Source organism: Equus caballus, chromosome 12 (assembly GCF_041296265.1).
Source record: "Equus caballus isolate H_3958 breed thoroughbred chromosome 12, TB-T2T, whole genome shotgun sequence".
Lineage (NCBI taxonomy): Eukaryota > Metazoa > Chordata > Mammalia > Perissodactyla > Equidae > Equus > Equus caballus.
Window position 1 is genome coordinate 6112768 of NC_091695.1, and position 27337 is coordinate 6140104.

The window sequence follows — 27337 nt, forward strand, 5'->3', positions numbered from 1 at the left end:
GGTCATGCTTTAACTACATTTACTTATCTTCCATTCCTCATCCTTATATAGGGCAGAATCTTTGAACTGACTTCTATCTATTTTTTAAGTGAATTTCCATTTTTTACTTTTTTTCTTTTCATTATTACTATTTTCTTTTTCTTTCTTTCTTTTTTTTTTTTTTTTTTGGTGAGGAACATTGGCCCTGAGATAACATCAGTTGACACTCTCTCTCTTTTTGCTTGAGGAAGATTGTCGCTGAGCTAAGATTTGTGTCAATCCTCCTTCACTTTGCATGTGGGATGCTGCTACAGTGTGACTTGATGAGCAGTGGGTAGGTCCACTCATGGGATCCAAACCTGTGAGCCCTGGGTCACCGCCGAAGTGGAGCATGCAAATTTAACCACTAGGCCACCGGGCTGGCCCCTGTTATTATTATTTTCTAATGACAAATCAGAAAGTCAGGCAATGACTTTAGGTTTTTAAAAGGGTATTTAAATATAATGATGAGGAAGAACCCAGATATTATGTATACAAAACTGGGCACTGCCAATGTCCCTATCAATTAAGTCAATCACGAAACCAGAGTTGAGTTAATTGGGCTCATCTTTTTTTTTTTTTTTTTTGAGGAAGATTAGCCCTGAGTGATTGGGCTCATCTTAACGACAGATACAAACGAAGCTGAAGCATTGAGTCCTATTAGCAGTAACGTATTTAAAGAAAGTTAGTATCTATGTCTAAATAATTGTACACAAAATGTGGTCAACTAGGAGGATGAGAATTCCATAAACAATGTTTAATTCAATAAATAACAATTATGTTATTATTAGTATAATTATTATCATCTATTATTTATAGAGTGATTATTATGTGTTGGGCACTCTCCTAAACATTTTACACGATTACATAGTTTTAACCTCACAGAAACATTGCAATGTTAATCCTATAAGAAGACGTGTGCAGATGGGACGGAACCAAACAGCAGCCTCAAAGAAGGGTTAGCTTGTTGAAAAAGGATGATCATAAATTTTTAATTGGCTGTATTAGGCAAAACCAAGAATGGAATATAAAGGGAAATGAAGTTTGGCTCAAGTCCCATTTACAGGAACCAAGCAGGATATATTCTCTGCCTGTAAGGAGCATGTTTAGCACTAAAGGTATTCAGTAACAGGGTCTTGTGACCAGCTCTAAGGGATACTATAGAAAGGGATTCTGGCAATGGATGAAAGTACTGGAGGAGCTCTAAGGATCTGACAACCCTGGAATTCTGGATAAAAGTAATATTGTGAACACTGAGAGTATAGCTGTAACAAATGAATGAATGAGTCTGTACACAGATGAACAATCTTAGAGAATTATACTTGTATGTGTCTCTCTTATAGCACTCATTAGATTCTCCCTTGTGTGAAATTTGTGTGTCTTTTATTTTCATTCCTATTAGATTGTAAGTTCATTGAATCTTGACTCACTACGTACTAAATATTAACCTTGGGAAAAGTGCTCATTTTCCTTTCCTCTAATAATGGAAGCTGTCACACAGGGTTGTCATGAGGAATATATTAGATTGTATATTTAAAGGATTTAGCCCAATGCCTGGCACTAGTAAGCAGCAAATAAAATTAAATAGAGCTCTTAATTTTATTATTGTTATGACTATTATTTACTACGATTATTACTGTGATTACTACTAAGCCACAGAGGAATGTCTCAGGCTTGGTACCCTTGACTTCAGAGTCTAATAAACACCAACCAATGGCCATCTTTACATTCCAATGTATCAGTCAAAGCAGCAAAATTTTACCTGTTCAGCTACCAAACTAAATAGTCTGAGGAGAGGGAAACAAGCCCAAAACACCCAAGAGTTCACCAGAGAAGTAATTCACTAACATGTTTTCAGCATGCTGCTCTCTTAAATGAAAAGAGAATATAGAGTGAAGAAAAGAGAAAAAAAATAAAACACTGTATTGCCATTAATTAATGTCTCCAATATTCCTATGACATTAATGTCAAATGCTTTTAAATGTGGCTTCTGAAATAGGAGGACCTCTTGTCCATTTCTTGTATGGTAATATAATAAGAGCAAGATGGACTTTTAAATTGTATCTGTTCAAACTGGTTTGAAAAAGGCAAATTTCCACACTGTAATTTACACCAATATTATTCAAACAATTTTAGTAGTGAGGATCTTCTTTTTAAAGAGTATCTCTTTTTTATTGTGGTAACATTCGTTTACATCATTATAGAAATTTTAGGTGTACATCATTATATTTTGATTCCTGTGTAGGTGACATCATGTTCACCACCCAAAGACTAGTTACAATCCATTACCATACACGTGTGCCTAATCACCTCTTTTGCCCTCCTCCCTTCCCAGTTCTCCTCTAGTAACCATCATGCCAATCTCTGTCTCCATGTGATTGTTGTTGTTTTCATCTTCTACTTATAAGTAAGATCATATGGTATTTGACTTTCTCCCTCTGACTTATTTCACTTAGCTTAATATCCTCAAGGTCCATCCATGTTGTTACAAATGGCCTGATCTCATCATTTGTTATGGCTTAGTAGTATTCCATTGTGTATATATACCACATCTTCTTTACTCATTTGTTAAAAAATGGGCAAAAGATCTGAACAGGGATTTCTCCAAAGAAGATATACAGATGGCCAACAGTCACATGAAAAGATGTTTAACATCACTATCAGGGAAATGCAAATCAAAACTACAATGAGATATCACATCACTCCCATTAGGGCTATAATTAACAAGACCGGAAATAACAAGTGTTGGAGAGGATGTGGAGAGAAGGGAACCCTTGTACACTGCTGGCGGGAGTGCAAACTGGTGCAGCCACTATGGAAAACAGTGTGGAGTTTCCTCAAAAAATTAAGAATAGAACCATATGATCCAGCTATTCCACTGCTGGGTATTTATCCAAAGAACATGAAAACACGAATGCGTAAAGATAGATGCACCTGTATGTTCATTGCAGCATTATTCACAATAGCCAAGACTTGGAAGCAACCTAAAGAATATCGTAGACCCAACATAAGCCAAGGGAATTTAAATATCTATCATTGGCTAAGAAAATACTTCATTCTTCATGGAAGTCCTGAAGTACCTCCCTAGAGTCTGGAAAGTAGTTATAAAACCATCCTTCAAATCCAAACACCTTATATTATTGATGAGAAAACTGAGTCCCCAAAAGAGGAAGTAATTTGACCATATCTCACAGCTACTCACTGGCCAAAGTTAGAATTCATGAGTCATTTATTCATTCAGCTCATGTTTATGGAGAACCTTTAATGTGCTCATTCTGTGCTAAGGTTCTTATATATATTATGCTTATTATTTTTTAAATTCATTCAATTTCCATTCAACAATTATTTCCTTAATATCTACTAAAAGCAGGCATTGTGTTTGGTACAGGGTGCCGCGGTAAGTATAAATAAGAGTTATCATCTGCCACAAGCATTTTAAAAGCTAGTTGGGAAGGCACCAAGTACATAAATAGTCACAGCAATTGGCAGAATTAGTGAACACCATAAGAAAACAAGAGAATTTGACAAGAATTAATTTAATAACTTCCTAGCCATATATTTAAAAAAATCCTTCTATATCTATTAACCAATCATCAAATCTGTATTTGTCATGTAGCATGTGCAAAGAACTGGGAATGTGATTAGAAAAATTCAAGAGGAGCTAGAAGTTTATAATCCGTTTAAGTAGTTGAGATGCCAAAACAAGAAATTTGTTTTAAAAAGTCAGGAAAATATTCAAGTGTTAAATGTAATGCAGCAATTTACATGTTAGAGATATTCTTAAAAAGAGAAAGCTCAGTGTGGACTGACTTTAAGTATCTGAGTGGGCTTCAAGGAAGAGGGAGAATTTGACCTTAAAGTATTTATTACTATCATTTATATTATACTAGAGACATTGACATATTCCATAGCACCTGGATTTCTTAACACACACGCACTAGAATAAGTACATAAAGGTACTTTCTCTAATGAATAACTCATGAACGACTAGCACCAAGTTGCATTCTAATATCAACAGGCCCTAAAAGAGTCATTTAGCAGTTGAACAGTTCATTCTTCAGCTACTTTGTTTGTAACTTTTGCTGTGACAATGCTGATTTTTCACCTATTAGCCCATTAAGCATTTCTGAATCGACCAGATATTCATCAATCTTGGCATATACTGAGACCCAGGGTATTCAATCCTGTCTCCTTACTTACTTCTTACCTAAGTCAAATTTCCCTCTCCTTCCTCTGAACAATGCAATGAACTATACATTTCCCTTGAAAAATCTTAGGTTTTTAAACTATTATTTACACATATTACTATATTATTTATGAGTAAATACCTGTTTTTCTCATTTATATTAGAAACCAAGTACAATAAGCAGCATAGCTTCGACCTAAGTACAGTTTTTTACCAAAGAGGTACCTAATAAATAGTCCCTGTTGTAATTTGATTTCAATGGCAAGGCCCACATGTGTTACAGACATACTAGTCAATAAGTAGGTGTTGACAGCCTACAACCTGTTATTTCTGATGCTTTATTTATTTAATCCTCAACTCCAAGGAGAAAAAAGAAATAAACAAAAGGAATGAAAAGCACAACACCTAACTTTAGTAGAATACCCATATTCTACTCCCAAGTATGTCACCAATTAGCTGTACCATCTTGGATTGGGGTGTCAATGTTTCCAGTCTTCTATTTCTCTCTCTGTAACCGAATGGAATTGGCTGACATCTTGCACACGAGTTATTCTTCCAGATCTTTAAATATTACAAGAGTCAACCAGGAACACACAAAATAACAAAATTATATTTATTTTGTTTGGATTGTGTAATAGCAATATGGGGGCAGAGTGAGGGAGAGTATTCTTTAGTGCAATAGCTCCAAATTTTTTAGGTTTTGTATCATAGCTCCCAGTAAAAAATCCATTATACAGTGCAATACATCTCTCTCTCATCTCTATCTCTCTGTCTCTCTCTCATCTCTATCTCTCTGTCTCTGTCTTTCTCCCACTCTCAATACTGAAAGCAAAGTTTCACCAATCAAACCTTATAACATGTGACACAATCTAAGTTTTCTCTTCTCTACTCTTCCATCCTGTCCTATCCTATCCTATGTTATTCGATTCCATTCCATTGCAATCCACATTAAAAAAAAAAAAAATTCAGGGACCAGCCCCATGGCCTAGTAGTTATGTTGGATGCATTCCCCTTCGGCAGCAGGGGTTCAGTTCCTGGGCACAGACCTACACCACTCATCAGTGGCCATGCTGTGGTGGCAACCCCCGCACAAAAAAGATTGGCAGAAATGTTAGCTCTGGGCAAATCTTCCTCAGCAATGAAAAAAAAATGCAGATTTGCTGAACAATCAAGTTGATTTTATCAGTCTCTCTGGTTGCATGAATTCAATCACAGTATTAATCTATTCTAAGGATTATTTTCCTCATTTGTAGACTGTGGATAATAAAACTATCTCTTTAGGGGCCGGCCCAGTGGCACAGCGGTTAAGTGCGCACATTCTGCTCTGGTGGCCTGGGGTTCACTGATTCGGATCCCGGGTGCAGACATAGCACCGCTTGGCACACCATGTTGTGGTGGGCGTCCCACATATAAATAGAGGAAGATGGGCTGGATGTTAGCTCGGGGCCAGTCTTCCTCAGCAAAAAAGAGGAGGATTGGCAGCAGTTAGCTCAGGGCTAATCTTCCTGAAAAACAAACAAACAAACAAAACAAAACAACACTATCTCTTTATAGGGTTCTTGTTTGTATTAAATAAAATACTGCTGTCAGCACTGTGCTCAGGGCTTAGTGTTCAATATAGACATATTGGTTTTCTAGATATTAACTATTTTTATTATTATATTACTATCTTAAGTTCTACCCTAAGTATTTGGAGAATGTTAATTTATTTTACAATTCTCATATACGTGACAAACTATTAAGTTAGGAAATTCCTAACTCTTTAATCGATTATTAGAGAAAAAGAAAAAAAGATAGTGAATACAATTGGTCCATATTTTTCCAGACATCAAATCCTCAATATTACTTTGTTTTTCATCAACTCAGCAGACTTTTGATTTAGAATTTAATCTCCATGGTGATTAAGAGATGTTGAAAATGATAACATTGGCATTTCATTTAGATGCTTCTGTGAGGTGACATATGTGACAGATTCATTCTTCTAATTTAACTGTGATGAAAGCCATCTCACCTCCTATTAGTAGCAGAAATATGAACAGAAGCATGTGGTTTCACTCACCCTTAATATCTGTAACAGAGAGAGATACTAACTAAAAAAACCCTGAAATATATCTTCTTATGTTTTAATAATTCCAGTTTGAACCCTCAAATCACTGTTTACATAAGAGGCTATAAACAGAAGTGTCATATTTTTAATTCCATCTATTTTAGATTCTAGAAGTAGGCTATTCTTTAATGATAAAATTCACTAGTGAATGCAATTTTAAACTAAAATATAAACATTAGAAATAAAAAGTATATATATGTGATATGTATTTCTCTCTCTCTCTCTCTCTCTGTGTGTATGTATATATATATATAACTTCATAGGAAGCAGAAAATAACTTGCTTACTCTTCTTGCCATGACTTATCAGGAATCTAAGCATCTTCAAACACAACAGCAGAGAGGAGTAACACCAACTGTGCAGTGGGAGGCAAAGTGAAACCGATGTTTCTCCAGGTGGAGTTTATGGTTGTCTTTTAATCACTCAAGAGACTGAATTTTCCTTTAATCTAAACTAATTTTGCTTGCTTTCAACCTTACAACCCCACCCCCATCCTAGAACTCCTTCCTTTTCTTTCTCTTCTTTTTCACTAATTTAAAGACGGGCCTTTTTTAATCGCTACATGTGCCATCAGCACTAACATTTCAAAAGACATCTTCAGTACACCCACTGAGTGTATCACACTTGTTTCATGTTGCTAATTGAATGGTTCTTAAACAACCTCATTATCTGCCACAGCACTTAGCATTTTCCCCTTATAAAGCTATCCTTTGCAATGTCTTCTCTGCTAACCAGGAAGTCTAGAATCTTGCTTAGAGTGTGTTGCAAAACACAGTACTTGTCTTTAAACGGATCTCCACATTTTCAGACCACAATGAGGCAAGTAAAAAGAACTACTATTAAGTACCTACTACATGTCAGGCTATAAAGAGTAGCGTATTTAATCTTCAAAACAATCTTATAGATATCATTATACTCAAAGAAGAAGAAAATGGAAGCAAAAAGAGATTCCATCAAAGTGACACAGTGGGTAAGTTCTTGAGGTGGGACTCCCGGAGTCCACACTCTGGACCATTGCACTGTACTACCAGTACTAAGGCAATGCTGACTTACTCTCTGGTCCTTTATTTTTGTTCTCTCAGAGAGCCTCTTGAAGGCCTTCATAGTCTAGGTTGTCCAGATATGAGGGTCATATTATCTCCCAAATGGTTCTAAGCTGTGTGAAGCCCTTTCCCTGAGTTCCAGTTCTAGAAAGGTTTGGAAGACAGCCGTCAGTCTGTAGATACATTGACTGCACTATGAAGGAACAGAAGTCAGGGGGCCTGGGACGCTTCCTCCAGCTAGTAGAACATGATTTTATGTTTCTTCTCTCAGGAGCTTCTACATATCAGCTTAAAATCCACGTAACAAAAAGAAACAACTCCCATAGAGAATTATGTTATTAACCTGATTTTCATATAACCATGAGTCAAACGCTGCCTCAGTGGTAACTGTGCAGTAATAGCTTAATGGCATCATAGTTTTCCATGCTTTGCTCATCTTTGGACCTCTACCCAGAATGCTCTCTGCCTTTCCATCCTCCTCTCTCTAAACCATTCTTCATTCTTTTGGATCAAGCCCCAGTGTCACTTCCTCCACAAAGATTTTTTAACACCTCCCATCTCCAGCTCTTCTTCCTTTGAGTTCCCCCGGCACTTGTATTCACGTCCCTAAAATAGCACTTATCGCAGTGCTTTATGTATTTCTCACTCTCTAGACCAGGTTTCTCAACTTCAGCACTGCTGACTTTTTTGGCTGTATAATTGTTTTTTATATATGCATTTTTAATATTTATATAAAATAGTTATTTAAAAATATTTATATAAAATAAAAAATATTTATATTTTATATGTGCTTTTGATATGTTCATCCTGTGCATTGTAGGACGTTTGGCAGCATCCCGGGTCTCGACCCACTGGATGCCAGTAGCATCTTCTCCTTCAATCGTGACAACTGAATATGTCTCTAGATGTTGTCAAATGTCCCCTGAGGGGAGGGCAATGTTGCCCCCAGTTAACAACTACTGCTTTAGGTCACAGGGACCACATAAGCAGTGACTGTGGTATTTTCATCCTATTCACCCAGGAGTATCAGGCCCACAGCTAATAGTTGATTAAAATCTGTTGATTGGAACTAAATTAGTCTTGTTTCCAATTACTACACATTGTATAATAAAATGCAGTAAATTTAGACTTCATTCAAAAATGAAACAAAAGTGACTGCCAAATCTCACTCTGGACTCAAAGAAAGTGAAATCAAAAATCACTAGATGTCAGAGTAAAACAAATATTTTTCTCTCTGTATTTAAGAAATAAAAAAACTATACATATTAGATATAATTAGATATATGAAATATATTGTGTATATGTGTACATCCACCCCCTACACACACATAATGATCTTTCCTGAAAAACTGCATTCAGAAAACTGGATAAAAGTAATCTGATATCCCTAAATATATCATAGCTAAAAGGCTCTGTTCACTAAAATATGCAGTGAATTTCTAGCCCTTTTTTCCCTCAAAGACTCATTCATGAAAAAGTGATGCTTATTTTGAAATTTCAAAATCAGACGGACTTGATTAAATAAAGAGGCACAGACAGTATGATATTGCCTTTCTTCCTGATAAGATATTCATCTCTTCCCAATTTAGTGCAGAACAATTTCAAGTCATCTGACTTTGCTTATTGCTGCAGACTCCTTAACCATTTATTAGGATTGCAAACCAGAACTACTGTGATCTGAATGCCAACTTGTGATGCAGGACTTTCTCTCACCTCAGAAGTGAACTGGCCCTGCATATCTTCATTTATTTCCTGAGCTGAGGTTTTAATTAAAGTTCTAAGACTGAGATAGATTTGTCTTTTCAGATTTAGGTAGTTTCAAATCCACAAAAATCTGGTATTCTCATTGGGATCCTGTAAGCAGTAGTAGTGCATTTGGCAAGTCAGGAATTTTTGCAAGAAAGAAAAGCAGGAACAAGATCAGGCCTTCCTGAGCAGTCAGAAAGGAGGTCACTCAGAACCGATATGCATGATCTCCTACAAATGGTAGAAGACCATAATTTCAGTGGGCATATTTTCTTGGTTGCCTCTTTTGGGTTTTAGATACATTAGTTATGCTTTTCATTATAATACTATGAGATGGCGATTATTCTTGCCCCTATAAAGAGGAAGTAATTAAATACCAGGATGATTAAAAAACTGAGTGATGTCATTTAACTACTCAGTGGGTGAAGCAAAATTCACCCCATGATACTTCTCTGATACAAACAGCAAGCACCTCAGAGTACACAGCAGTTCCATAGGTTTCCACTCCTCCTCCAAATACCAGCCACATTCATATTCAACGTTCTAACCAGAGATAGTTCCAAACCTCCTCACTCCCTCAACTCCTGGATTCCTCAGCCTCGTGCCCCAAAGGCAGGCAGAAAGGAAAGTAAAAGTCACTGAAATGCAAAGAAATATGCATTTGTAGAACAGTTTGATTCAGAGGTTGAGGGGCCTGTATACCTGAGATAAGGAATAAGAAACATCACTTCACCTCCTCATTTTACACCAATGGGTCTCCTTTCCTCTGATTGCAGTTTAAAGAAATTCCTGTGCTCCAGTAAGTTCCTTTAATTTAATAGAGCTTACGTTATGCCTCACACAGATTTCAGTCCTTAGGATGCTCTGACAAACAAGTCATCTTCTGCTCTTCTGGCTGCAGCATTTTGTGCTGTGACACAACAAAGATCACAGGGTTACCTGGGCCCCTACTGTGTAGTTGCATCTTGGGAGGCCACCTTTGGAGTTTAATAGCAGGAGGCTTACTTGTCATCTGGACCCTTATTCTAACCAGCTACATGGACTTAGCTTCTCTGAACTTCAGTGAATCATTTATACATATATTCTACCTATTATCTCTCTCTAGCTCTCTCTCATCGATCGATCGATCGATCGATCATTTATCCTATCTATTTAATGGAATCAGAAGAATCAAATGAAATTATATAGGTGAAAGCATTGTGGAAATCACAAAACATTATTCACATCTTGTGATCCTGGTGTTACTGCCAATCACTTTAAGCAATTGTATACACACACACACACACACACACACACATACACACACAGAGCACCCCAAGGAACCCATAGCTCTCAAGACAAATGGATCTTACCACACACTTTAGAGTTCCAAGTCAGCACAGACAGACTCCATTTTATCCTGATAGAGGTGTGTAAAGGTCAAATATTGATTTAGATTTCCAAGATGAGACAAAAAATAAAAAGCCTTTTCTGAAAATATTTACTACATTTTGCTTTCATTCAGGGTTTCTGTGCAGAGCAGAGATGGTTTGAAACCCACAGGATGGCAAAGATAAAATGACCCAGCTTATAAATGTGGACCTAAGATCGATTTTACTTGTCCCTATGACCTTTAATACACAAAATGGAAAACTCCTATATTGTTGGAGTAGAGAACATAGGAGAAATGAAAGCAAAGCAATCAGAAGCTTTATGTAACTTACATATTAAAATATATGGCAAGTTTTACGTTTATTCACATAAATAATGTTTTATCAAAGCACTTTCATATACAAGTATCATCGCACAAAACATCAATACTTTCTTTTTGAGAAATAGGAGACTTCAGACTCATCTTCCCAAACCTTAAGTGCCTCTCTGCTACTAGATGAAGTGTTTGCACAAATACATTAATGAAGTCTGGGTGAAATTTTAGAGCTGGCTGTGACACTGGACATAAAATAACTTTGGATCATAAGAAATCTCACCTAAATCTTAAATGTATAAAAGCCACTTGGCATTTATGCAGATAGTAACAATTCCTGAATTTCTTTGTTATGTTTGTAGCATCATTCTGTGCTTCATTCCAAAGTTATCAATCACCTAAATTCTCAATCTATACATTTATGTTCAAATATCTAAGGCTACTTCTGGACTGCGAAATTAAATAGGAGGTATAAAAGATTTTAAGTCTCTGGACTTATGTTTGACTTTACAATGACAGGATTAGAGACTAGAGGTGTATCATAATACTATGAAAAACAATCTATTGTTTGCTTGTTTACTCGGTGTTTTGGGCTAAATATCAATCAAAGAAGCAAGTTGGTATACAGAGTTGGTATAGAATCAGATAAATCTTGTTTTGCATCCCAGATACAGTAGTTTCTAGCTGAGGGACCTAAGACTTGCTAATCTCTGTAAGTCTCAGTTGTCTTATCCATAAAATGAGAATAACAGTAACTATCTCAAAGAATATTCATGCTGATTAAACAAGATCATCAATGTGAATGACTTCCTCTGTGGCCACGCTCTTAGTTGTCTTCAAAGGATTAGGGCGAACATGGTTTGTTCTTAGTAAAAAAGGTGATGGAAATAAACTGATCTATGGTTTATTAAACTTAACCCCCATGATGCACTATAGCCCAGTAGCTACCCATTACCTTGGGTTCAAATCCGAGCTCTGACATAAACCAGCTGAGGAAACTTGTGTGAGTCATTTAACCTTTCTCTGTGTCAGATTTCTCACCTGTGAAATGGGATAACAATGAGATATCTTATTGTGTAGATTTAAGAATTAAATGACGACATCATCATCATGGAAATGGGAGAGGATCCCTTTGTCTCTCCGTCAGTCTACAGCAAGTAAAACATCCATAAGCCAACAAAGGCTACATTCCCCAACACTCCAGGATGCTGGAGAGATCTACACATTCATGCATACGAAGGTGATTGGAGCACATAGAGGAGGCTAAACCCGGAAAAGGAGAAGCAGAACCCAGGACCCTAGACCCCTGGCCACAGTGGCTGAGCCAACCACCTCCAGATTCAGAGACCCTGCTGGGTAGCAGGATAGTGTGTGTGTGACTCTGGCCATGCAGCCACAGTGACACCTGCAGCCATGGAGAGCAGAGCAGCAATGGAGGCAGAGCCCCATGATCCTTGGCTGCCAGCTGTGGTTCAGAGCCTGGTAGCAGCAGCAAAGGCATGCACATGACTTTGGCATCCCAACTGCAGTGATGCCTCTGGCCATAAGGTAATGGCCAACAGCAGAGGTGGTGCCCCATGAACCTGGCTTCCTCCAAACCCTCTCCCTCCCTCTGTCATGGCAGCAAAGCTTCTGATACAGGTGATCCCAGATGCTGCAGAGGTGTCAGCCATCCTTGTATTTCCAGCAGCAAAGTCAGCTACTGTAGTGGGAACAGCAACAGCAAGGCATCAGTGACTCCCCAGAGGCACAGGTAACAACAATAGTACTTTGCATCCCAGATATAGTACTTTCTAGCTAAGGGACCTAAGACTTGCTAATCTCTGTAAGTCTCAGTTGTCTTATCCATAAAATGAGAATAACAGTAACTATCTCTTGTCTTCAAAGGATTCAAACAAGAGTTACACCCCAAATAGAAGGGGTGAAGGATTGAACGTGATCATCCTCAAATATAGCGACAGGCAGCTCAGGTAAGAGAAACTAAAAACTAGTGCTACAGCGCAACCTACTGAAAAACGAAAGAAAGGCCTCTAATCTCCAATTGACTAATTAGCTTGAGTCAAAATAAATCAAGTTACACCTAAATAAGAAAAGTGTTTGCTATGACCGATATCCCAGCAAGGGAGTAACTCAGCAAGCACGACAAAAGGCCATGCTAACACAGCATCACAGAAATAAATAACAATTCTCTAGAAACCAAACATAAAGTCATGGAAGATTCTGATCTAACTGATAAAGAATTCAAAGTAGCTGTCATGAAGAAACTCAGTGAGCTATAGGAAAACTCAAAAAGGTAGTTCAATGAGCTCAGGAATAAAATAAATGGGCATTAGGAATACCTTACCAAAGAGAATGAAACCTCAAAAGACCCAAACAGAAATTTTGGAGCTAAAGAACTTAATAAGTGAGATGAAGAATTAGAAAGCATTGGAAATAGAGCAGACCATATGGAAGAGAGAAGCAGCAAACTCAAAGACAGAGGCCTAAAAATGATGCAGGTAGAGAGGAGAGAGAACTCAGGTGTTTAAAAAATGTAGACAGTCTATGAGAATTATCCTACTCCATTAGAAAGGGCAGCATAAAGATAATTGGTATTCCAGAAGGAACGAGAGAAAGGAGGGAGCAGAGTGCTTATTTAAAGAAATAATTGCTGAGAACTTCCCAAACCTGGAAAAGGAACAGGATATACAAATGCATGAAGATAATAGAATGCACAATTATCTCAATGCAAAAAGACCTTCTGCAAGACACTTGATAATAAAATTGTCAAAAGTCAATGACAAAGAAAGAATATTAAAGGGAAGCAAGAGAAAGAAAAAACAATAACTTAACAAGGGAATCCCATTAGGCTATTAGTAGATTTTACAGCAGAAACTCCATAGGCCAAGAGAGAGTATTAGTGAAAGATAAAAACCGGTCAGCCAAGAATATTCTATCCAGTAAAGTTATCTTTCAGATATGAAGGAGAAATGAAGGCTTTCCCAGACAAACAAAAGCTGAGGGAATTCATTGCCACCAGACCTGCCTTAAAAAAATGTTGAAAGTTTTTCTTCCTGGAAAGAAAAGGCAAAGGTATACAAAGCTTTAAGCAAAGTGGTAAATAGACAGACAGAATCAGAAAATTACAACTCTGTATCAGAATGGATTGGTAAACACTTAATTATAACATAAAGGTTACAGGGAAAGGAAGAATTAAAAATTAAAAATTAACTATAACCACTGCAATTTGGAACAAACTCACAATGCAAAAGGGGATCATGACAAAAAAAAAAACATAGAAAGGGTATAAGAAAAGGACGAAACCTACATAGGCAAATGAAAATAAGATGCTATTAAAAGAAAAAGGATTGTCCCATGTATGAGACCTTTTGTACAAATTTTTGTCATGGTAACTGCAAAATAAAAATTCAGAGAAGAGACACAAAACATTAAAAAATAGGAAATGCAGAAAACATAACAGAAAACTACCAAACTGAAATGGCAGACAGAAATACAAGGAAAACAAAACAATGGAAATATACAGCAAATGGAAGACAAAAGATAAAATGGTAGTATTAAGTCCTCGTATATCAATAATCACCCTAAATGTAAGTAAATTGAATTCACAAATCAAAAGACACAGGGTGGCTGGATGAATTAAAAAGCAGATCCAACATTATGCTACCTCCAGAATATCCATCTCTGCTCTAAAGACAAATACAGACTCAAAGTGAAGGGATAGAAGATGATATTCCAAGCAAATATCAACCAAAAACAGTGGCTGTAGCTATACTTGCATCAGACAAAATCGACTTCAAGCCACAAAAAGATAACAAGAGACAAAGATGGACATTATACAAAGGGGACAACCCAGTAAGAAGAGATACACTTATTAATACATGTGCACCTAACATAGGAGCACCAAAATATATAAAGCAACTACTAAGAGACCTAAAGAGAGAAATTGACAGCAATGCCCAGTTGATCATCTATTGATGACACTTATATGATGTTAATAAGTAAACATCAACTTTAAATGAAACATTAGACCAGATGGACTTAATAGACATTTATAGAACATTCCATCCAAAAGCAGCGGAATACATATTCCTCTCAAGTGCACATGAAACATTTTAAAAAATAGACCATATGTAGAGAAACAACAACTAAAAACCTCAATAAATTTGAGAAGATTGAAGTCATATCAAGCATCTTTTCCAACCACAGTGTTGTGAAACTAGAAATCAACTACAAGGGAGCAGGCCCCATGGTCAAGTGGTTAATTTTACACGCTTTGCTTTAGCAGTACAGGGTTGCACTGGCTTAGATCCTGTGCACAGACCTAGCACTGCTCATCAAGCCATGCTGAAGCGGTGTCCCACATGGTAGAACTAGAAGGGCTTACAACTAGAATATACAACTATGTACTGGGGATCTTTGGGAAGAAGAAGGAAAAAAAAGCCAACAGATGTTAGCTCAGGGCCAATCTTAAAAAAAAAAAAGAAAGAAACTACAAGAAGAAGGCTGGAAAAATCACAAATATGTGAAGATTAAACAATACGCTATTGAGCAACGATTGGATCAATGAAGAAATCAAAACAGAAATAAAAAAATACCTGGAGACAAATGAAAACATGACAGAACCAAAACCTACATGATGCGGCAAAAATAGGACTAAAAGAGAAGTTTATAGCAATACAGGACTACCTCAAGAAAGAAGAAAAACCACTAGTAATCAACCTAAAAGTATAACTAAAGGAACTATAAAAAGAAGAATAAATGAAGCCAAATTAGTAGAAAGAAGGAAATAATAGAAATCAGAGTGGAAATAAATAAAACAGAGACTAAAAAGATAATACAAAAAATACATGAAACTAAGAGCTAGTTCTTTGAAAAGGTAAACAAAATTAACAAACCTCTCACTAGAATCACTAAGAAAAAAAGAGAGAAGGCTCAAATAAATAAAATCCGAATTAAAAGAGGAGAAATTACAAGGGATACCACAGAAGTACAAAGGATTATAAGAGAGAACTATGAAACGCTATGTGCCAACAAATTGGATAACCGAGAAGAAATGGATAAATTCTTAGAATCATACAACCTCCCAAAACTGAATCAAGAAGAAACTAAGGATTTGAATAAACCACTTACTAGTAATGAGATTGAAACAGCAATCAAAAGCTCCCATAAGACAAAAGTCCAGGAGCAGATATTACCTCCGGTGAATCCCACCAAGCATTCAATGAAGATTTAATATTCATCCTTCTTGAACGCTTCCAAAAAGTTGAAGAGGACAGGATGCTTCCTAACTCATTTTAAGAGGTAGCATTACCCTGATACTAAAACCAGACAAAGACAACATTAAAAAAGAAAATTACAGGCCATTATCACTGACAAATATAGATGCAAAAATCCTCAACAAAATATTAGCAAATCGAATACAACAATGCATAGGATCATATGCCACAATCAAGTGGGATTTAGTCCAGGGATGCAAGGATGGTTCAACGTCTGCACATCAATTAACATGATGCATCACATTAACAAAATGAAGAATAAAAATCATATGATCATCTCAATAGATGCAGAGAAAGCATTTGACAAGATTCAGCATCCATTTATGATATAAACTCTCAGCAAAATAAGTGTGGAAGTAAAATACCTCAACATAATAAAAGCTGTGTATGACAAATCCACAGCTAACATCATACTCAGTGGTGAAAAACTGAAGGCTATCCCTCTAAGAACAAGAACAAGGCAAGGATTTTGCCTCTCACCACTCTTATTCAATATATTACTGGAAGTCCCACCAGAGCAATTAGGTAAGAAAAAAAAATAAAAGGGATCCAAATTGGAAAGCAAGAGATAAAACTATCATGATTTGCAAATGACATGACTTTATATATAGAAAACTCTAAAGAATCCATCAAAAATCTATGAGAAATAATAAATGAATACAGTGAAGTTGCAGGGTACAAAATCAATATACAAAACTCAGTTCCATCTCTATGCACTAACAATGAACTATCAGGAAGAAGAATCAAGAACACAATCCCATTTACAAAGGCAGCAAAACAAATAAAATACCAAGAATAAATTTAGCCACAGAATTGAAAGATACACTGAAAACTATAAGGAAATCAAAGCAGACACAAAGAAATGGAAAGATATTCCATGATCACGGATTGGAAGAATTAACATATTTAAAATGTCCATATGTCTAAAGCAATCTACAGATTCAATGCAACCCTTATCAAAGTACCAACAACATATCTCATGGAAATAGAACAAAAAAATCCTAAAATTTATATAGAACAACAAAAGATCTTGAATAAACAAAGCTATCCTGAGAAAAAATAACAAAGCTGGAGGTATCAAATGCCCTTATTTCAAAGTATACTACAAAGCTACAGCAATCAAAACAACGTGGTAGTGGCAGAAAAACACAGACACAGATTGATGGAACAGAATTGAGAGTCCAGATATAAACCCACACAACTACAGACAGCTAACTTTCAACAAAGGAGACAAGAACATACAATGGAGAAAGGGAAGTTTCTTCAATAAATTATTTGTAGAATGAAAGCAGACCATTATCTTACGCCATACACAAAAATTAACTCAAAATGGATTAAAGACTTGAATGTAAGACCCAAAACCATAAAATTCCTAGAAGAAAATATAGGTAATTCCTTCTTTGACCTCAGTCTTAGCAGTGTCTTTTTGGATATGTCTCCTCAGGCAAGAAGAACAAAAGAAAAAATAAACAAGATGGACTACATCAAACTAAAATGCTTTTGCACAGTAAAGGAAACCATTAACAAAATGAAAAGACAACCTACTGATTGGGAGAAGATATTTGAAAATCACATACCTGATAGAGTGCTAATATCCAAAATATATAAAGAACTCATACAACTAAATAAGAAAAAAATAAACAATTCAATTAAAAAATGGGCAAAGGATCTGAACAGATACTTTTCCAAAGACTATATTCAGATAGTCTGCAGGCACATGAAAAGATGTTCATCACTATTTATTAGGGAAAAGCAAATCAAATGCACAATGAGAAGTCACCTCATGCCCATCAAAAGGGGTACTATTAAATGATAAAAAATAAAAAGTGTTGGAAAGGATGTCAAGAGAAAGAAACCCTCATACACAGCTGATGGGAGTGTAAATTGGTACAGCAACTATGGGAAATAATATGGAGATTCTTCAAAAAATTAAAAATAGAACTACCATATGATCCAGCTACTCTACTTCTGAGTATTTATCCAAAGAACATGAAAACACTAATTTGAAGAGATATATGCACCCCTGTGTTCACTGCAGCATTATTTACAATAGCCAAGACTTTGAAACGACCTAAGGGCCCATCAATGGATGAATGGATAAAAGATATGGTGTATATGTATACAACAGAATAGTACTAAGCCATTCAAAAGATGAAAGCTTGCTGTTTATGACAACATAGATAGACACTGAGGTATTATCCTAAGGGAAATGAGTCAGATAAAGAAAAACAAATACTGTTTGATGTCACTCATATGTGGAAGATAAACACACACATAGATGCAGAGAACAGATTGGTGATTACAGGTGAAGGGGGTTGGGTAAAAGAGGTAAAGGGGGACATTTGCACTATGATGGATGAAACTAGACTTTTGGTGGTGAATATGATATAGTGTATACAGAAGTGGAAATATAATCATGTATACCTGAAATTTATATAATGTTATAAACCAATGTCACTTCAATAAAAAAAATGCGTTAATGCCTATAAAGTACTTAGCATACTATATTCTTATTTTGAGGTACCCTTCACATTATAAAGAATTTACTCCCACTACATAGCTTTTTATAGTACAAAATCATGCCCTCTCCCCCTTGTGTTAATTCTGATAGCAGATTATCAAACTGCGGAATAAGTTCAATTTCTCTGGATCTTCTGTATAAGGTAGATAAGGAAAACAGCTGTCTGCTGAGCAAGCCTAATTCCAGGTCTCAATTTTTTCTACTCTTCCATGTTTCCTTGCAGGTGATGCTTGGGTCCTGGTTTTGTCCCCAGATATGAGTGCCAATGCTGCCAACTTCCAAACTGGTAAAGCCCCAAACTGCCAAACACAACCCCAAAACAAAGCCCCAAACTGCCAAACACAACCCCAAAACAAAGCCCTAAACTGCCAAGAACAGATCTTCATCTTTTTATCCTAACTCCTACTGAAAGTAGGATTGGGCTGATGAAATACAATGATGTTAGTCATTTAAACTTTAGTTAAAATAAGGATTTGAAAACAGACTTGGATGGATGTTAAGGAAGAGAACACAAGAGCATTGAAGGTCTGAATCAAGCACAGGTGATGCTATGGATTGGAAGAAAGCAGAATGGAAAGGCTGACAGGAAGCTTTGAGCCAGTTACCACTCATACTTCTTTGAAGATGGCCCTGTGAGCAAGCATCAACAACCCATATTGTCAGGCTAATGAAGAAAGGAAATCACAGACGAAGGTTTCATAATTTTATAGTTGTTGTGATATATCATTTTTAGATTTTCCTACACTACTCCTTTTTTAAAGTGTGATACACATCATAAAATTTCTTAATTTATGTATGTGTGTATCTGCATGTATGCATATGGATGCATCTTTTCATTAACCATTCAACAATATTCACTAGATGCCTTCTTCTAGGAACTGAGGATGTACCAGTGAATACAACAACTAAAATGCCTGGCCTCTTAGAGTTTACATTCTAGAGGAGGGGATGGGCAATTTCAAAAAATGAGTAAATTCTAGTGTGTCAAAGATGATGATAAATGCTTTGGACAAAAGGAAGCAAGAAAGAAGGATAGTGAGCATGAAGACAGGGTGGTACTCTTGCATCAGTGCTCAAGCTAGATCTCCCTGAGAAGGTGACATTTGAGCCAAACTCTGCAGCAGTCTGGGGTGTGCCATAAGGCTGCCTGCTCTAAAGCATTTCAGGCAGGAGAAACAGCAAATGCAAAAACCTCCAAGTAGGGAGCAAGCCTGACAAATTTGAGAAACACTGGAAATGTCCTGAAACATTCAGATAATTCTAGCTTTTGCCCTTAAGTGTCAACATAACAAGAGTGATAAATACTCAGTTCTCTGATATATCTGTCCCCATAATGTGATACATGAAAACCACCAAAGATTATTTATAATCTCTGAGAGAGATACTCTTAATAAATTAAGCAAAGCAATTAGTTCAGTCCAACAATGGCTAATCCACAGAGTGTTTGGGCAAAGGGCAGCAAAACTCAGTGCATCTGCTCTTGGGCTGTGTGACTTTGTTCAGGCTACTTGGCCTCTCTGAACGTTGATCGCCTAACTCACACAATGGGAAGAGTGAACTCTGCCCCTTGCATGTCACTAAGTTGTTCTAGCCTGGAGTTGGGAAGTAGTTGATGAAAAATCACTTGTCACACAAATGCAAAATATTTTGGTAAAATGTCATTTATACCAAGACCATTTGTCTAGCAACTTCACTTATCTGAGGGGTGGCTGTCTTTAGACAAAAGCCAAAATGTCCTTTAGAAGAAAAATTTGATGTTGCATCATTGATACACCAAACTTATGTTATTTTACTTCTAGCAAAACTCAAAGGCTTTCACTCAGAGTCCATTTATTCATTCCTTAAGCACCGTGCTAATATTCTTGAATATATCATTTTCTAGTACTACTACTGGCTGACTTTAGCTTTGAGATTTTTGACTCTTTTAGTTATGCTGGATTGGTTTGGGTCCACTAACACACTCTGGAGGGCTAGATCTAAGAACTAAAGGTATAGAACTGTTAGTAAAGTTATCTGGGTCTCTAGAGATCAGAGTGAATTTGTCATTAGGGTAGAAAACAATCCCATTCATGGTGGAACAATCTCAGTTTTGGAATAATATAATCCTGGGTTCAAAGCCAAGATCACCACCAACAATTAGAGTCACATTGACCCTAAGCCTCCATTTTCTGTTCGTGGAACTGGAGGTAATGATAAAAATCCTACAGGGTTGTGAGGAGTGTTAGGAAGGAATTCTGTAGAGGAGAACTTAGCGTTCATGGTATAGTTCTCTACACTTCCTTCAATGCCCTACATATAAGTCCAACCTAGGACACTGGCTTCTGCAAACCTTGATGTGCCCAGCACAAAACTGTGCCTGGGATACAGCATGAACATGTGAATGGGTGAATCAATGAATGAGTGAACAAATAAAGAAACTGACAAATCAACCCCTCAGTTAACTACACAACCACAGCTCCCGAATCCTTACAAATCAAGAAGGCAGATACAATACCCATTATCCTATCTTCTCTTACTGAATACTAAATGATGTATTATTCACGTCTGCAGATGGAGAATCTTTTTTATCTTTACAGCCAGGATCTCAATTTAGTAGGCACAAAGATATCAGGGTGAGAAATGTGGTCCTAGGTACTCTGGCAAGAGTCAGGAAGTCATTTTCTTTAGACCAGTGCTTCAGCTTCAGCCACGGTCATTCATTCTTTTTTACAAGGAGGAATTCATTTATGTCTTCAGGAGACAGATGTATCAAGCCATCGGCTGTTTCTGCCAATCACCTCCTGCCAAAGCCCTGATGTTTTATTTCATTAGTGCAGGCACTTTCCATTAATTTGGATACAGTTTAAGAACGTTAGTTCCAAATGACATTGTTTTTTGGCTCTTCTATTTTGAAGGGCTATTTAATACATTACTGCAATGAGTTGACCCCTTGCCAACAAAGAAGCAGTGGTCACCCAATTCTAATCAGTTTCTGACAATATGATTCTAATGCTTGGCCCAGTGATATGTTTATTGCACTCTACCTGGAATCGACAGAAACAAATCAAAAAAATTCTATCAGTTGAGTAGTGAAGAATGAACAAAACATATCACATAAGTGTTTTCTTTCCTTTCTTCCTTCCTTCCACAACCCCTTTCTTCCTCCCTTCCTCCTTCCCTCCCTCCGTCCCTTCCATTTCTTTCATAAAAACAAGAACATAAGAGTATCTTACTATACACCAAGTGTAATAGACGATGCTGATGCCAAAAACATGTATCCTTATCTCCATTCTTTGTAGTTCCTAAATGCCTGTTTTATTCAAGTATCTACCCTGCTCCATGTGGCTCTTGAGGTAGCCTCAGAGAGTGAGTTCTGACTCATCTAAGACAATCATGATTGTCAAATTTCCTTTGCTAGTGATTGGTTTGGGCGTGCACTTCTAGCCAAAGAAACATAAAGATAAGCTTAGTGGAGATTTCTGGGAATGTTTTTGTTACTCTTAAAAGGCTCAAAGAAGAGAGAAGCTTTTGTCCTGGCCTATGTCATATCTGGATATGATGTATACAACTGTTGTTATCTCTTGTGAACGAGAGGAGAGTTTGACTAAAGACAAAGGTGACAAGTAAAGAACAGTAGAGCAAAATGCTGGAAATATGTTTGTCCTTGATGCTGCTTTGAACCTGTGAGATAAACCAAAGCACTCTCCTCCTGAACTTCTTGTTCTATGTGAAAATAAATACATTTTCTTACTTTTTAAAAGCCAGTTGAGAAACTGATTGTGAAAGGCTATACCAGGCCCTGAATAGACCATCAGCAGGGTAAAAGATTCTGTAATAGATTCAGTCTGTCAAGAATTCTGGAATTACAAACTGAGCTGCTCTGTATGGTCAAATATTACAGCAATGTGCCTTTCTCCTAAGAATAGCAAAATTGAGTACTATGACTTACCTTTTTCATGCTTCACAGTCTCTAGATGAATCTTTCATCTACACCTACAATTACAGTGGGAGGCATCTTTTATAATGATGCACCCAACTTTCTGGTCCTCAATTTTGGGTTTGGACCCAATCTAAATGCTCAGATACTTGTATGAGCTTGCCTCACCCATAGCTGGGAATTTTAGACATAAAATATCCTCCTCAAAAACGATTTCTGCCTAAACCCCTCAATTCTTTCAACTCATATTGGTTTCTCAATTTTTCCAATATGCATTTAGAGACTGGTAACTATTTGAATGGTCCAGTTATAATAATGTATATATGTATATTGCACTAATATATATAATTTTTTTCATGTATGTATTAGCCTTTCTTCACCAACTAGAATTTAAGATCCCTAGAAGCAATTCCTATATTCTTATTGCATCACTTGTAGGCTCTAGCAAAAAAGTTACTTATAGAGAAAATGTTCAATCATATTTTGTGACCAGTTAAGTTACCAAGAAAATATAGAAAATAAAAATCTCAGCACTTTTTTCTTTCTACCATGAGTGTTTAAGCTTTTCTTTTATCAAGCTACAATTACATTTGACTCTAAGCTAGATTTGTTCTGAATAGGAAGAGTGGAAAATTCCGGGTTCTTCAAACTATTCTTGACTTAAAATGCTTCTATCCATCTCACAGTTTGCTAGATGAAACAGAAACCAGGAAAGAATAGTTCACTTGCTGCAACTGAACTTCTCTACATCAACAAATCAATATATCTAGAAACCAATAAGTCAGCAATAAGGAATATCAGAGTGATTATTACCAAGTCGACGTGAGGATGACAATGAAGAAAATGATGATAAATAGCTAAAGTGGATCAGTTGCCAACCAGGTGCCAGGCACTGTTACTGGCATCCATTAACTTCTTTAATCCTCATGATAATTCTCTGAGTTTCATCCTATTGTCCCCATTTTGCAAATGGAGTAGCCAAGACATATAAAGGACAGTGACTTGGACAAGGTCTCACAACTTACAAGTCAGAATCAGAATTCAGGGAAGCAGATTGCATCCCAGGCTGCACGCTAAAAATACCCATGCCCTCAAAGTGGCCTGTTCTCCATGTAGGTGAGCGAACTACAGAAACAGAAGGACTACTTGCCCAAGAAGCTTTCCTGAGAGCCCACAGGACAAGTACCACACACCATCATTTACGACACCAAATTGTCATGTGAAGATAACGTATAGGAACAGAACAGCTCACAATAAGCAATCATTGACATTTATCTCCTTTCTTCTCTCCACGTGCTATTATTTTAAAAGTTAATTCGGCTTCTTTCCAAAGACAACCCCTAAAAATGTAAAATGCATGTATACACAAAATGATTAACAAAATAGGCAAATGAAATAATTCTTTTAAAAATATTGTATAATAAATTTAAAAATAAAAAAAGGAACACTAAATGCTACTGGTAAAAGAGAAGAACAAATGAAAGTTACTGGGATTTTTCTCCCTCCCATAATAAAGTACCCCAACAATATATAGGTTGGGGTTAAGTTTTATCAGAAGGGATGACCATTTGTTGTGGTTGATATATTTTCCAGTGCTGAGAAGAAGGCAACATGGGGCATTTTTCAGTGTGGTAGCAAGTACGTGTGACTTTTCTGGAAGACTTTAGAAACCATTTGCATCTTGTCTAACCAACACTTAGCAAGATTATAAATCTGGGTGATAAAAACAAGTTTCAAAATTATGAGATATGGGAAAGGTATGACATAAATAGTCAGATTCAATTATGAAAACCATATCTTGAAAACAGAGACCATCACCACACAGCACTAGAAGCAAAATTCTGTGCAGTAAGGAAGCTAAAGGAAGGGCATTTTTTGGCCAGAGGTTGAAATCTCCAACATATGCTCAATGAATCTAGCCACCCTAATCCCCTGATAGAAAAAAAAAAGACATATACACAAAAATACCCCACAAGATACCACACAACTCCCTAAATATAGTAGGATCTTAATAATATTGATGTATTAACTGCACCTAATTAGTAAAGTAGTAACAATATTAGTTTTTCAAGCAGAGAAGAAATACAGTAGTGATTATGAGCACAATTTCTGTGAGAGATTGTCTGAATTTCACACTGTTGTGGAAAGAGAATAAGTGATTTTTAAACAAATTGTGTGAGTGAGTTACCTGTAAAAATGAAGATAAAATTGGTAGGTTATTTTGAGGGTTAAAGAAGCTAATACATCATGATAGGAACTGCTCATTGTCTCCCCATATCCATTCTATCCTTTTGCTTAGTATCTCCCAAGCAGGGCTGTTCAGTTGCCCAACTTACGGGGTCACCGTTCACGTTGTAACCTATAAGAATGTCATTCCCAGGAATCATGCAATATGGTGGGTGGTCCCATCCTTTACATTTTAGCAGAATGGGTGGCTACCCAGCTAGAGTCTAGATTCCTGTTCTTCCATTGCAGGGACGGCTGTTCATGTGGCTAAGTTCTTGATGACAGAGGGTGAGCACAAATGATGTATGCTGCCTCAGGGCCATATTTGTAAATGAAGCTACTCCTCCTACAGTCTGATTTGTGGGCAGGGTTTTGGAAAGCCAACACCACACAGAGGAAGATCAAACCAGACAGGATGGAAAACGACCACACAGAAGGAATCTGGGTCCAGGGAGGACGTTGGGGAGAAGTTCAGCCCCATTGGCTATCCACCCACCTCCATGTTGTTAGTGATGAGAGAAAAACGAAATCTAGATTTTGCTTGATCCGTTGTACCTTAGATATCTGTATTGTAACAGCTTGGTCTATTTAACACCTATGTGTAAAGAACTTAGAACTGTGCTTTGCAGATAGTAAGTTCTCATTAAATGTCAGCTACCAACTCAGAAAGTGAAAGAGCCAGTATTTGGAAACAGAGACCACTGTGTGCCTCCCAAGCCGAGTTCTTTCCTTTCCAAAAGAGAACGTTGCCTCCAGCACACAGAGACTGAAAAGGCAGAGTTATTTGCTAGAAGCATGTCAGTTGCCAAACTTTAAAATCCCTTGCAGTTGGAGAGTTTTCTCTACATTTCTCTCTCTCTCGTTTTTCTTTTTTTTTTTTTTTTTTTTTGGTGAAGAAGATTCACCAAACATCTGTGCCAATCTTCTTCTATTTTATGTGGGACACTGCCACAATGTGGCTTGACAAGTGGTGGTAAGTCTGTGCCTGGGATCCAAGCCTGCAAACCCTGGGCCACCGAAGCAGAGTGCACAAACTTTAACCACGACGTCGCCAGGCCATCTCCCACATTCCTCTATTTTTGAAGCTATTCTCAATTCAAAATCCTGATTTAAAAAGAGAAAAAAAAAAAAACATTGGTATTGAGGTTAACTTGATAAATAACTTTAAATTCTTTGACACTTCTGACTCACTTGCCTCAGTCACCTCCTTAAAGACAGTATAGTGAGAAAAATAAGGGCCTAAAATGAACTGCCCACATATTCTTCCAGCTGAATTCTCTGATTGTTAGATATGGAGGACTTGCATCCTTTGGACCATAAAGAATTTTTTCTGTGCTAAGGAATATGTCTAGGCTCTCCTTGAAGACCCAAGTCTGCAACCTGATTTGGATGGGAAGTCCTACCCCATCATTCTTTCTCTCCTCTCAGCGTTTACCCTGAGCGAAATTGCCAAGAAAAGGAATTTTGTCTTCAGGATAAATTGTGCTTGCTATTTCCGAGCCTGCTCTCATTCTCTATCCAGTCCAGGGGAAGAGTGGGGGCACCTGCTACATCTTCTTCCAGCTGCTCGTGTCTGCCCACCTCTTTAGAACGTCACAGACTTGAGACCTACACAGGCCATCCATTTCTACATATACGGCATGACTAATGGGCTACTTCAGGGGAACAGAGAAACACATTGTCCAGTATTGCTTTATAACACTGAATTAAATAGCTGAAGGTCAGGGTCTCATGCCACACATTTAGAAGGGCAGTCCAAGTATTTTTTGTTCTGGAAACAACTGGGAAATCTGTTGTTTTGAAGGCAACATACATTTAAATAAAGCCTTCTCTGCTTTTCCTTAACCCCCTCCCAACTCTAGCACAATTAATGCTTTCTCCTTCCATTTTCCCATAGCACTTTGTGCAAAATTCTATCACCATTTCTTCCATTGGGCTATAAACATCTGCTCTGATGTCTTTTTCCCTGAGTGGGCTCTGTAGGTCTGTCTTTCATCATCCTATTGGCATGATTGATCTCATTACTTTGCCCTTTTACTATGCTTTGTGTATTGCACATTCACACTTTCCAGTGTCATTTTATTATTGCAGCTGTTGAAGTAATTTAAATGTGCTTTGAGAATATACATAATGCTGGGAAACTTATTTTCCAAAGTGAACGTCACAGACTTAGCCATTAAACGAGGGCTTCAATTTTGCCCCTCTTTCTAAATCCTCTGTAGTCTAAATATTCCGCTATGGCCTTGTAACCCGAAAGTGTCTGAAATTAAAAGGTACACTTCAGCTGAAGTCACAACCAATGAAGAAGATTGGATTGTTCTCTTTTCTGGAGGATAGACACAGCAGGTATTAAATATTTCAGCAAAACTCAACTCCTAATAGCACTAATGGTGCCATTTGGCACTAATGCATTGTCAGGAATTAAAGTCTGAACAGTAGAGTTAGGAGCAAGAAAAAAACATATCAATAAAATTCAGCTCAGGCAGACAAGTATGTGGTCCGCATTGGATGGAGGGATTATATGCATACATAAATAAACCATTAAAATCCTCCCGCTAGGAATCTGCTCGATTCACGGTGATTTGAGTTGCTGTGGGGACAATGGCAAATCTAAA

At 37.1% G+C, this 27337-nt stretch overlaps 1 protein-coding gene across 16 annotated transcripts in view; it reads right to left on the reverse strand.

Annotated features, from left to right (window-relative positions):
- LRRC4C (leucine rich repeat containing 4C) overlaps nucleotides 1-27337 on the reverse strand; it is a 1157697-nt gene that overhangs the window by 106783 nt on the left and 1023577 nt on the right. For 2 of the 16 annotated variants that reach the window (XM_070228641.1, XM_070228642.1), the window contains exon 2: nucleotides 11739-11824. The exons of the other annotated variants lie outside the window; for them this stretch is intronic. The gene's annotated coding sequence lies outside the window, so the exon portion shown is untranslated. The remainder of the gene's footprint in view (nucleotides 1-11738; nucleotides 11825-27337) is intronic. 16 annotated transcript variants of the gene reach the window in all.